Genomic DNA, 10,560 nt, shown 5'->3' on the forward strand with positions numbered 1-10,560 from the left:
AACAACAACAACAACAACAGTGTTCCCTTGCTCCATCTGGACAATCACCTCTTCATCTAGGTAGAGATTTCCCATGAGCACAATCAAGTGTTGTGGGATTCCCATTCTTTTCAATGTTACCCATAGTTTGTTATGATCCACGAAAATTCCTTTGCATAGTCAGTAAAACACAAATAGACGTGGAGCTGATATTTTTTGCATTCAGCCAGGATCCATCTGACATAAGCAATGATATCCTTAGTGCTAACGCCTTTTATGACTGAACACTGTGACACTGATGTGTCAAATGCGTTAATGGTTGGTTATCCAGTGCAGACAGTGTGGGGTGGAGCTCCCTGATTAAAACAAGCTTGGAAGCAGAAGTGGCATCCACTACCATAATAGCTTGCCTCTGGAAACACTATGAACCTGGAGAGAGGATGAAAGGCATCCAAGCGTCGAGGACTCTCCTTCATAGGGTCGCTATACCTGCGACTCGATGGCACTTAACAACAACAACAACAACAACAACAACAACGCCTCTTATAAATCCTACTTGAACTTCCAGAATATTAATATATTATTGATACTGCTTGATAATTTCTACATCCTATTAGATCACCTTTAAAAAAAAATAGGAACAAATAAGGATGCTAAGGATGCCTTCCAGTCAGTTGACCAGGTAACTGTCTTCCAGATTTCTTAGCCTCAGCTAATGAGCACATCCAGGGCTACATCTGATTGTTAAAACAAAGAATTGGTATTCCATCTATTCCTGAGGCCTTTTTTTTCCTTTTTTTTTTGCCACTGCCTTCAGTGCAGCTTGAACTTCCTTCTTAATTAACATTGGTTCTTGATAATCTGCTCCTGTCTGAATAGTTTCAGTGTTGACCAGTTCTTTTTGGTATAGTGACTCTGTGTGTTCTCATCTTCTTCTTTTGATGCTTCCTGCATCAGTCAACATTTTGCCCACAGTATTGTTAGTATTGCAAATCAAGGCTTGAATTTTCTCTTTAGTGGTTTTCAGTTTTAAAAATACCAAGTGTATTCTTTTTCCTTTGTGGTTTTCTAACTGGAGTTTTTTGTGTATTTTGTTATAATATTCTGCTTTATGTTTCTGAGCTACCCTTTGGAATCTTCTGTTCTTCTCTTTTTCTTCAGTACATCTTCACTATGTTTTTGGCCTCTACATTCCAATCCAATTTTCAGCACCTCCTCTGACATCTATTTTTGCCTTTTATTTCTGACTTAATAATGACTTTTTGCTTTCTTCATGGGTAATATCTTTGATAGTAGCCCACAACTCCTTATATCCTTATATCCTTATATTCTTATATCCTTATATCCTTACATAAGGTCCAGAGATAGGGCTTGAGTAACTAAGACAAGTTGAACTTGGATGATGGGAACTCAAAGCTGAGCTCAGATGCTACATGTGCCTGTATATCACATGGCTTCATCTTCAACAAGCATCCTTCAGTCACTACTGAGTGATAGCACACATAGGATCCCTCCCCTCTCTTACTCTTTCATTGACCCTTGTACTGCCCCTGCCCTCTTCACCACAGTGAGCTGGTTTTTGAGGTAGAACTTCTCCAAATCTTTTCTTGCTCATCCTTTTTTGTTCATGCTGTCATATGTCTAAAATAGCCTCCAAAATTTGATTTAAAAATATCTCCTCACTTCAAAATCTGGTGTATTCTATTGAATCTGCAGCATCACTGATTGTCAAGTGTACCTTTATTTTACATATATTTGAAGGGAAAAATGCTGCCACACTCTAACACACAGTGTTTTCTTAGTGCTCAGATTTTGAAATTTTAGTGTCTTTGAAAGAAACTTCTAGACAGATTTTTCTATTTATCATTATTTTTGTTTGCTTTTTACTATCTATAATTTTCTTATATAAAAGAAAAATGTAAAATATAAATTTGTTAAACTATCCCTAGAATGGCACTTAACAACATAGAGAGAGCTCTGTTGGCCTAGTGGATATAAAGTTATTCTACCAAGCCAAAAGTGGGTGATTTTAATCAGTGGCCCTCAGGCCTGGCTTTAATTGTTTTTGGTCAAACATTCTTCTAGGTGGTATAGCACTGGTTTGTGCATTGCTACACAGAGGTAACTGTGGTTGCTGTGATGCTAAACACTGACATTGATGTGTCAGTTGTGATAATGGTTACCCGTGGTGGACAGAGTTTGGTGGAGCTTCCCAATTAAAACAAGCTTGGAAGCAGGAATGGCATCCACTTCTGAAATAGCTTGCCTTTGGAAACTCTATGAGCATAGAGAAACTACAAAAGTTATACAAAGTGTTCAGGTCTTTTGTTCATAGGGTCATTATGAGTTGTCTAGGACTCAGCAACAACACAACATCCCAAGACTATTTTCACATTCAGAGCTCCACTGCTTTGAATATTTTTTTTGCTTGGTTGCTGAGATCTTTGACTTTCTATGCAATATTATTCTCTATGCCAGGGACTCAACGGCACATAACAACAACAACAACTATAAAGGACCTTTTAAAATGCTAAAGAGCAAGGATGTCACCTTAAAAACTAAAGTACATGTGAGCCAAGCCATGATATTGCAAATCACCTCACATGCATGTAAAAAAAGTCAGATAATAGATAAGGTTATCAAGGAAGAATTGATGTCTTTGCGTTTGTAGAGTTGTCAAAGAGTATTGACTATATCAATGTGCATGACAAAGGAACTGGGAAGAAGTAGACAGAATGCTCTTCAGAAGTGAGGATGATGACACTTAGTCTCCTATACATTGGCATGTTGTCAGGAGGGAACATCCCTGGAGAAAGATATCATGCTTGGTAGAGGGTCAAGGGACAAAAGGAAGACCCTCAATGAGAAGGCATGACACACTGTCTGCAACAATGCCTCAAGTACAGTAGAAACTGAGCTGTGTTTAGTTACGCTGTTTATGAAGTAACTAGGATTTGGATCTGATTCAACAACATCTAACAACAACAACAACTTTATATTTTTATCATTAATACAGCAGCTGTACTCTGGGTAATGGAAGATTGGTTTATTGGTAATTGGATGATTAATTGCAGGTGATTTTCTCAAAGGGGGCACAACTCTTCTGAAATCAAAAGCACAGCCTTTCATGGATTTTCTCGTTTCTGTTCCTGGCAAGCTTGTGAGTATTTAACCATCACAGTAATGAAGGAAGAGGTCCAAGCTGCACTGAGGCTCTGATGAAAAGTAAGGCTCTGGGAACTGACCTATTACCAATTGAGATGTTTCAACAAACTTAAAAGGTTTAAAAAAACCCCAAAAAACCAAAAACAAAATCTTACAAACTTAAAAAAAAAAGTTAGAGCATTGTGTTTAAATGCAAAACAGTGTTCCTAAGCAGTATTTCTGCCTCTGTATCTGTCAGTAGCAGGTTACAGCCTGGCTCTTCCCAGTGGGACAGTCCTGTGTATTACAGCTATCTGCCTGGACCTTGTTCACTCAAAGACTCCACTTCCCAACGACAGTGACGAACATTAAGTCCATTGCTGTTGAATTCCAAGTCATAACAACCGTATAGGACAGAGTAGAACAGCCCCAGGTGCATAGTTTACAAAACTATCATTATTATGGAAGGAGACTGCTATACATCTCTCTTGAAGAATAGCTGGTGTATTGGAACCACCACTGAGCCAGCAGGACCGCTTGTGATGAACACCCAAACCCATTACCATTGTGTTGGCTTTGTCTCTTAGCAACCACACATGGAGCTTCTGAGATTGTAAATCTTTATGAGAGGAGACTACTCACCTTCCTCTAGTGAAGCATCTGGTGGATTCAATCTGCCAAGCTTTTCATTAATAGTCCAACAAGCAGCTCAATGACGCACCATAGCTGAAGTCACTGTCAATTCATTTCGTTGAAGATCTATCTTTCCTTCACTGGCCCCCATCTTTCCAAGCATGATGTCCCATTCCAAGGACTAGCTTCATCTAATTATATGTTCAAAGTATGAAAGACAGAGCTTCTTCATCTCTATTTCCAAGGGACGTTCTTTTGTTAGTCAGTGGAATAGTCAGTACTCTCCTCTAACACCATACTTTAAAGGCATCAATTCTTCTTCTGCATCCTTACTCATTGTCCAGCTCTCTGATGCATAGCAGGTGATTGAAGAGACCATCACCTGAATCAGATGTGCCTTAGACTCCAAACTGAAATCATTGCTCTTCAGCATTTTGGAGAGGTCTTTGACAGCAGACTTGCCTAATGCAATATGTCTCCTGATTTTCTTGACTGCTGGTACCAAGGGTGTTGATTGTTGATCCAAGCAAGATGAAATCATTGACAGCTTCAATCCTTTCTCCATATACATATATCATAATGTTGACTGTTGGTCCTGTGAGGACCTTTGTTTTCTTGATGTTGAGTTGCAATCCATACCAAAGGCTATATAGTTCTTTATCTCCTGCAGTAAGCATTTCATGTCATCCTCCCTTTCAGATAGTAAGGTTGTGTCATCTGCATAACACAGGTTTCCTCTTCACAGAGTCCAGTTTTGTAAATTATTTTATCAGAAAGCAGATTGAATAGGTATGGAGAAAGATGCAATCCTCATGTACATCCTTCCTGATTTTAAACCACGCAGTGTTCCCTTTGCTCCGCTTGGACAACTTCTTTATCTAGGAATAGATTTCACATGAGCACAACTAAGTGTTCTGGGATCCCCATTCTTCTCAATGTTAAGCATAATTAGTTAGGATCTACACAGTCAAATGCCTTTGCATAGTCAAACACATGTAGACATTCTTTTTTTTTAAATTTTTTTTTTACACATAGACATTCTTCTGGTAATGTCTACATTCAGCCAGGACCCATCTGACATTAGCAATGGTATCTCTGGTGCAATGGCCCCTTCTAAATTCAACTTGAACTCTGGCAGTTCCCTGTACCATTCCAGCCTTTTAGAATGATCTTCAGCAATTATTTTACTAGAGATATTGTAGCTGATGTTAGATGGATCTTGGCTGAAAGCAGGGAATACCAGAGGAATGTCTATCTGTGTTTCATTGACTATGCAAAGGCATTTGACTATGTAGATCATAACAAACTGTGGCCAACTCTGAGAAGAATGGGAATCCCAGAACACTTGATAGTTCTAATGCGAAACTTATACTTGGACCAGGAGGCAGTCATCAGAACAGAGCAAGGGAACACTGCATGGTTCAAAATTGGGAAGGGCGTATGCCAGGGATGCATCCTATCTCCATACCTTTTCAACCTATATGCAGAACAGACTATCCAGGAGGCTGGGCTCTATGAGGAGAAATGTGGGGTCGAGATTGGTGGACAATCTATCAACAATCTGCGTTATGCAGATGACACAACCCTGCTTGCTGAAACTGAGGAGGACCTGAAGCGCCTGCTGCAGAGTGTCAAGGACTGCAGCCTACAATATGGATTGAGGCTCAATGTCAAGAAGACAAAGATTCTCACCACTGGACCAACTGGCAGCATTAGGATGGATGGTGAAGAGATTGAGATTGTACACAGCTTTAGTTTGCTTGGCTCCATAGTCAACAGTCTTGGCACCACCAGCCAAGAAATTAAAAGGCGCATTGCCATGGGAAAGTCTGCTGTTAGGGACCTCTCCAAAGTACTGAAGAGCAATGGTGTCTCTCTGGAGACTAAGGCGCGTCTGATACAGGCCATGGTCTTCGCAATTACTTGTTATGCATCAGAGAGTTGGACAATGACCAAGGAGGATAAAAGGAGAATTGATGCCTTTGAGCTGTAGTGCTGGAGAAGAGTATTGAGAATACCATGGACTGCTAGGAAAACAAACAGATTTGTCCTGAAAAGGGTTAAACCGGGTGGCTCCTTGGAGGCAAGGATTCTGAGGCTCCGTCTAACTTACTTTGGACATGTTGTGAGGAGAGACCGGTCCTTAGAGAGGGACATCATGCTTGGGAGGGTGGAGGGACAGCACAGGAGGGGAAGACCCTCTATGAGGTGGATTGATTCAGTGACTGGGATAATTGGGATGGGAGTGTCAGAGACAGTGCGATTGGCACAGGACAGAGCGGAGTTTAGGGCTGTTGTACATAAGGTCGCTATGAGTCGCAGGCGACTCGACGGTACATAACAACAACAATGTGATAGTAATGATATTGTTTGGTAGTGTTCACATTATCAAAGAACAAGCATAGATACTCCTTAATGTCCACATGGTCATGGGGTGGTCTTTCTAGAAATCTTAGTTGAAGACCATGTTATTTTCAATCACTTGCTATGCCATTGGAGAACTGGACAATGACTAAAGAAAACAGAAGAATTGATGCCTTTGAGTTGTGGTGCTGGAGTAGAGTACTTAATATATGTCATGGAGAAGGTACAGAACATTGTTGGAAGCTAGGATAGTGAAGCTTCGTCTCACATGCTTTAGGCACGTTGTTAGGAGAGGCTGTTCCTTGGAAAGGGATATCATGTTTGGAAAGGTAGAGGGACCGCAAAAGAAAGGAAGATCATCAACGAGTGGATTGACACAGTGACTGCAGGAATGAGCTCAAGTATGTCCGAGATGGCATAGAAATGGCAGAATGACAAAGAATAAAACAGGGCTCACATGGTTGTTATAAGACATAATTGACTCCATGGCACCTAACAACAAGAAGTTTGGAGGATATGAGAGCTCTGGGGACCTGGGATGACTGTCCAGCTGTGGACAAATTGCTCAGCTCTCCGGTGATATGCAAAGGCCAGCAGAAGGGGGACTCAGAGAAACATAGGTCCTTGATCACATCATTGAACCCCTAAATAAGCCTGGTGTCCCTATTTTGGAACTTTTCCTTCAGTCACCACTAATATTTCAGACAAAACGTCCTGACTAACTGGTGACAAGCAAGCTGTGAAAGCACAGAGATGTATGCCCCTCAACTCCCAGGTAGCCTCAAGGCTGATTTCCTTACCTGGAGCAGCCCGTCCCCTTTCCCACTGTAGGTAGACCCATGCCATTCTCTCTGAAAGCTATGGGGTTGTAGGGAGAAGAGTAAATGCTGAAGCTCCAGTGAACGGAGTATTCCACTGCTGACAACAAAGCATCCTCTCTGTTCTAGTCATCTGAAATTCCTCATTGCTCCTAAAACACTCCGGGCTCTGCCGAGGTTCCATGCTTTTTAACTTGCTGTTCTGTCTGCAATGCTCTTTCTGTCTTTCTCTTTTTGGGGTAAATTCCTACTCTCTTGTCAAAGCTTGGCTTTAGGCGGAGTTGCCTCTTGTGGGAGACTTCTCCCTGCCTCCATGGCCGTGCTCAGCATCCCATTTGTGCTTTGACAGCCTCATCCTTTAACTCTCATTGGCGGATGGTGCTACAAACTGGGGCCCTTCACAACACAAGGTCTGGGTTTTACTTCTATTGGTGGTTTCTGTTGCTTTGCAAGGCCTGCGGGCCTCAGGACAGGGGCTAACAGGGTTTGTCAAGTAGCTAAACAAGCATAGTGAGTAAGTGGATGAAAGCTTGTGAAAGTGAGTGGATGAATGCGTTTCTAGCTGCCAGGCTGAGGGCAGAGGCCACATTGGCCCCTCCTCTGCACCCTGCCACAGGACACAGCTACCACTGTGGCTGGTCCAGTGATCCCGGTGGTGTTCCAAGAAGCTAGACCAGGCATCCGTGCTCCTCCCAGGGCAGGTGGAAGCCTGCCCACTCCCAGCCCTCCCGCTTTCTCTAATCTCTGGCTTCTCTGCCTGCATCTCACACTGCCTCCCAGGGACCGGTCCCACTGCTGTCTTTCGTCTTCCCCCAGGCCTCTGCCTGCTCAGTTATCTTCTCTGCCATTTCCTCGGCTCCCTCATCGGCCCTCCTTCCCCCTGATACGCTTGGGGGCTGGGGTGGGACGTTGGAGAGAGTGAGACAGGCGACGGCCCTTGCTGCTCTGGGGAAAATTAATTAGCCTAGGCTTCGAAAATCACTTTGAAGATAAAAAAAAGCGAAAATGCATGTACTACTCCCTTATCGCCAGGGCGATTACCTTGAGGCTCACCTCTCCCTCTTTGCTGGAGAAGGTGCGCGCCCTTTCCACTCCAGACCTGTTTTTCTAGAAAATCCAACTTCTGAAACCCAGGTTCCAGTGCACAGTGCAAGGAGAGGTGTGCTCCTTCATCTCTGGGTGGGGCTGCCTGCTGAACGCGGATTCCTGTTGCCACTGGGAGCTGGGCTTTTGAGGCTGGATTGCCAGACGGATCTGGGTCAGGGTTCTGAGTGACCTCTGGCTGGGCCCCGCCTGCTCGAGCCCAGGATCTTGGTGGCAGGCGCACTGTAATGCTTCTTTTGCAGCGCTGGGGGAGCCCAGAGCTGAGGACATCAGCATGCATCTGGGACGAGCATGCAGCAGGCATGCAGTAGAGTTCCCACTGTCTTGGGACACTGCAGACAAGAGTCCACACAGCCCCCGGCAAAGACTAGGCCTCGTTGTCTGGGCCCGGCTCCCCAGCTGCCTCCTCCCCGGGGACCACCCAGCCAGCCTTCCCGAGAACCACAGAGCAGCTGACGGCCGTGGGTGGAGGGGTGCCAGCTCTCTCCCCCTCCACAGTCTCTGAAAACCTTCGCACGGCCGTGCCAGCCAAGAGCAGGCAACATGGCGGATCTCTAGTGTTTCCTCAAACGGGAGTGGTCTCTTCCTCGGCCTTTCCTGACGTGGATACTTGTGCTAGGAGAGGTCTAATCCCGGTCAGTTGACACCCCACTGGCCTTCCCATCTCCAAATCCCAGCCAGGTTGGGGAATCAGGCGGGGATTGACAGGTAGTCAGGGGAGGCTTGGCAGAAGGAAGGTCTGAAAGATTTTATAGGGCTTCAAAAGTTTGGCACAGGTGAGCTCAGGTGGGCTCTCGGGTCCTGGCATACCTGTCAGGCAACAGGTGGGCCTCAGAACCAAGCTTATTTGTGGCTCCAGCTGAATGACTGTGGGCCCCCCACTGAGGAGCTGGGAGGAGGCTTAGCTGTGGGCTCCAGATGAAAGGCCAGAGGTGCCCCCGCACGCCCTCCCTCCCCACCTGGGGCTCCATCACCTGCAGCTCTGGGAGCCAAGAGCATGCTGGGAAACCAAAGTTTTTCTTTATTATTCCTTCTGCCCCCACTCCTCACCTGGGCCCTCCCCCTTTCCACCTGGGTCCTCTTTGCCACAGAAGGGGTTGAACTAGAGCCTCCCAGGCCCCAGGGCTTTGATGGACACTGCAGTGATCTCCCAGGTAGAATGGTGGAGCTAGTGAGCTTGGCCTAAGTTGAGTCTGCTCACCTCTCTGTGCCTCAGTTTCCTTTCCTGTGAAATGGAGCAAAGAACTGATGAGGAGATTAAATGAGATGGCGAAAGAGTCTAGTCATGACCCCACCCTCCTCAGACATTGATTTTCAGCCCTGGGTCCTAAAGATCAAAGTGAGCTTACAGGAGCTGAGAGAATGACTTTCTCATTCAACAAATGTCGGGAACTACACAGTGACCGGCGTGAATCTGGGCTAGCCTCTGCCCTGGAGAAACCATTAAAGAAATACAGGAGATTAAACAAGGATGGCAATGATAATGATTACCACCCTCCCCTTTTTAAAAAAATTCATTTTCATTTTATATTGTTGTTTGTTGTGTACTGACGAGTGGGAACAGACCCATAGCTGACCCTCCCACAGGTTTTCAGAGGCAGGTAATGGCACAGAAGGAGATTGCCCATCTTTTTTCCACGAAGCAGCTGGTTGATTCAGTCTGCACACCTTCGCAATTGTCATGCAGCTTCTTGTCACTAGACCATTGGAGCCCTCTCATTTTATATTGGTTGGCATATAAAATTCATATCTATTTGTTTCATTCATATATATAAGCTTTCTTTATTCACATTGTGTTTCATATGATCATTCCCACACAGTGTTTTATAAAACCAATCATTTTCAATCCATGCCTACAATCACCCCATCCTTCCAGGTCCCCACATGATCTTTCCTAATTCCTTCACCCTTTCCCTCCATTCACCAAACTCTGCAACCCTGTAATTTCCACCCTTCTTCAGACCCCCTGCATTCTCCCCTTTCTTCCCCTTTGGACTTTTATACATATCCTGCTAGGTATTTTTCTATTTTTACAATAATAGTCTTATATGGTATTTGTCCTTATGAGACAGAGTTAGTTCACGCAGCATAATGTTCTCCAGCCTCTCCCATGTTATATAGTATTTTTTAAAAATCATTACTCCTGAGTGCTGCATAGTATTCCATCATGTGAATGTCCCAAAATTTCTCAATCCATTCATTAGTTGAAGGATATTTGGGCTGTTTACATTTTTTTTTGCTATTGTCTATAACAGCGCTATGAACATAGGGATACAAATCTCCATTTGTATCTCAGGTCTATTTTCCAAGCAATGGAATAGCTAGGTCATATGGAATTTCTATGTTCAGTCATTTCCTGAGCCGCCTTATACTCCAGGTACTGCTTTAAGTGTTTTGTGTGATTTTATCTGCCTTAATATCTTCTGACCACACTGCAAAGTTGATATTCGATGACCATTTCCAATTTTCAGGTGAAGCACAGACAGTAAAGCTATGACCTGGGGACACAACACACAGT

This window comes from Elephantulus edwardii, unplaced genomic scaffold (assembly GCF_000299155.1).
Source record: "Elephantulus edwardii isolate Elephantulus edwardi_28Jun2011 unplaced genomic scaffold, EleEdw1.0 scaffold00322, whole genome shotgun sequence".
In the NCBI taxonomy this organism is placed as follows: domain Eukaryota; kingdom Metazoa; phylum Chordata; class Mammalia; order Macroscelidea; family Macroscelididae; genus Elephantulus; species Elephantulus edwardii.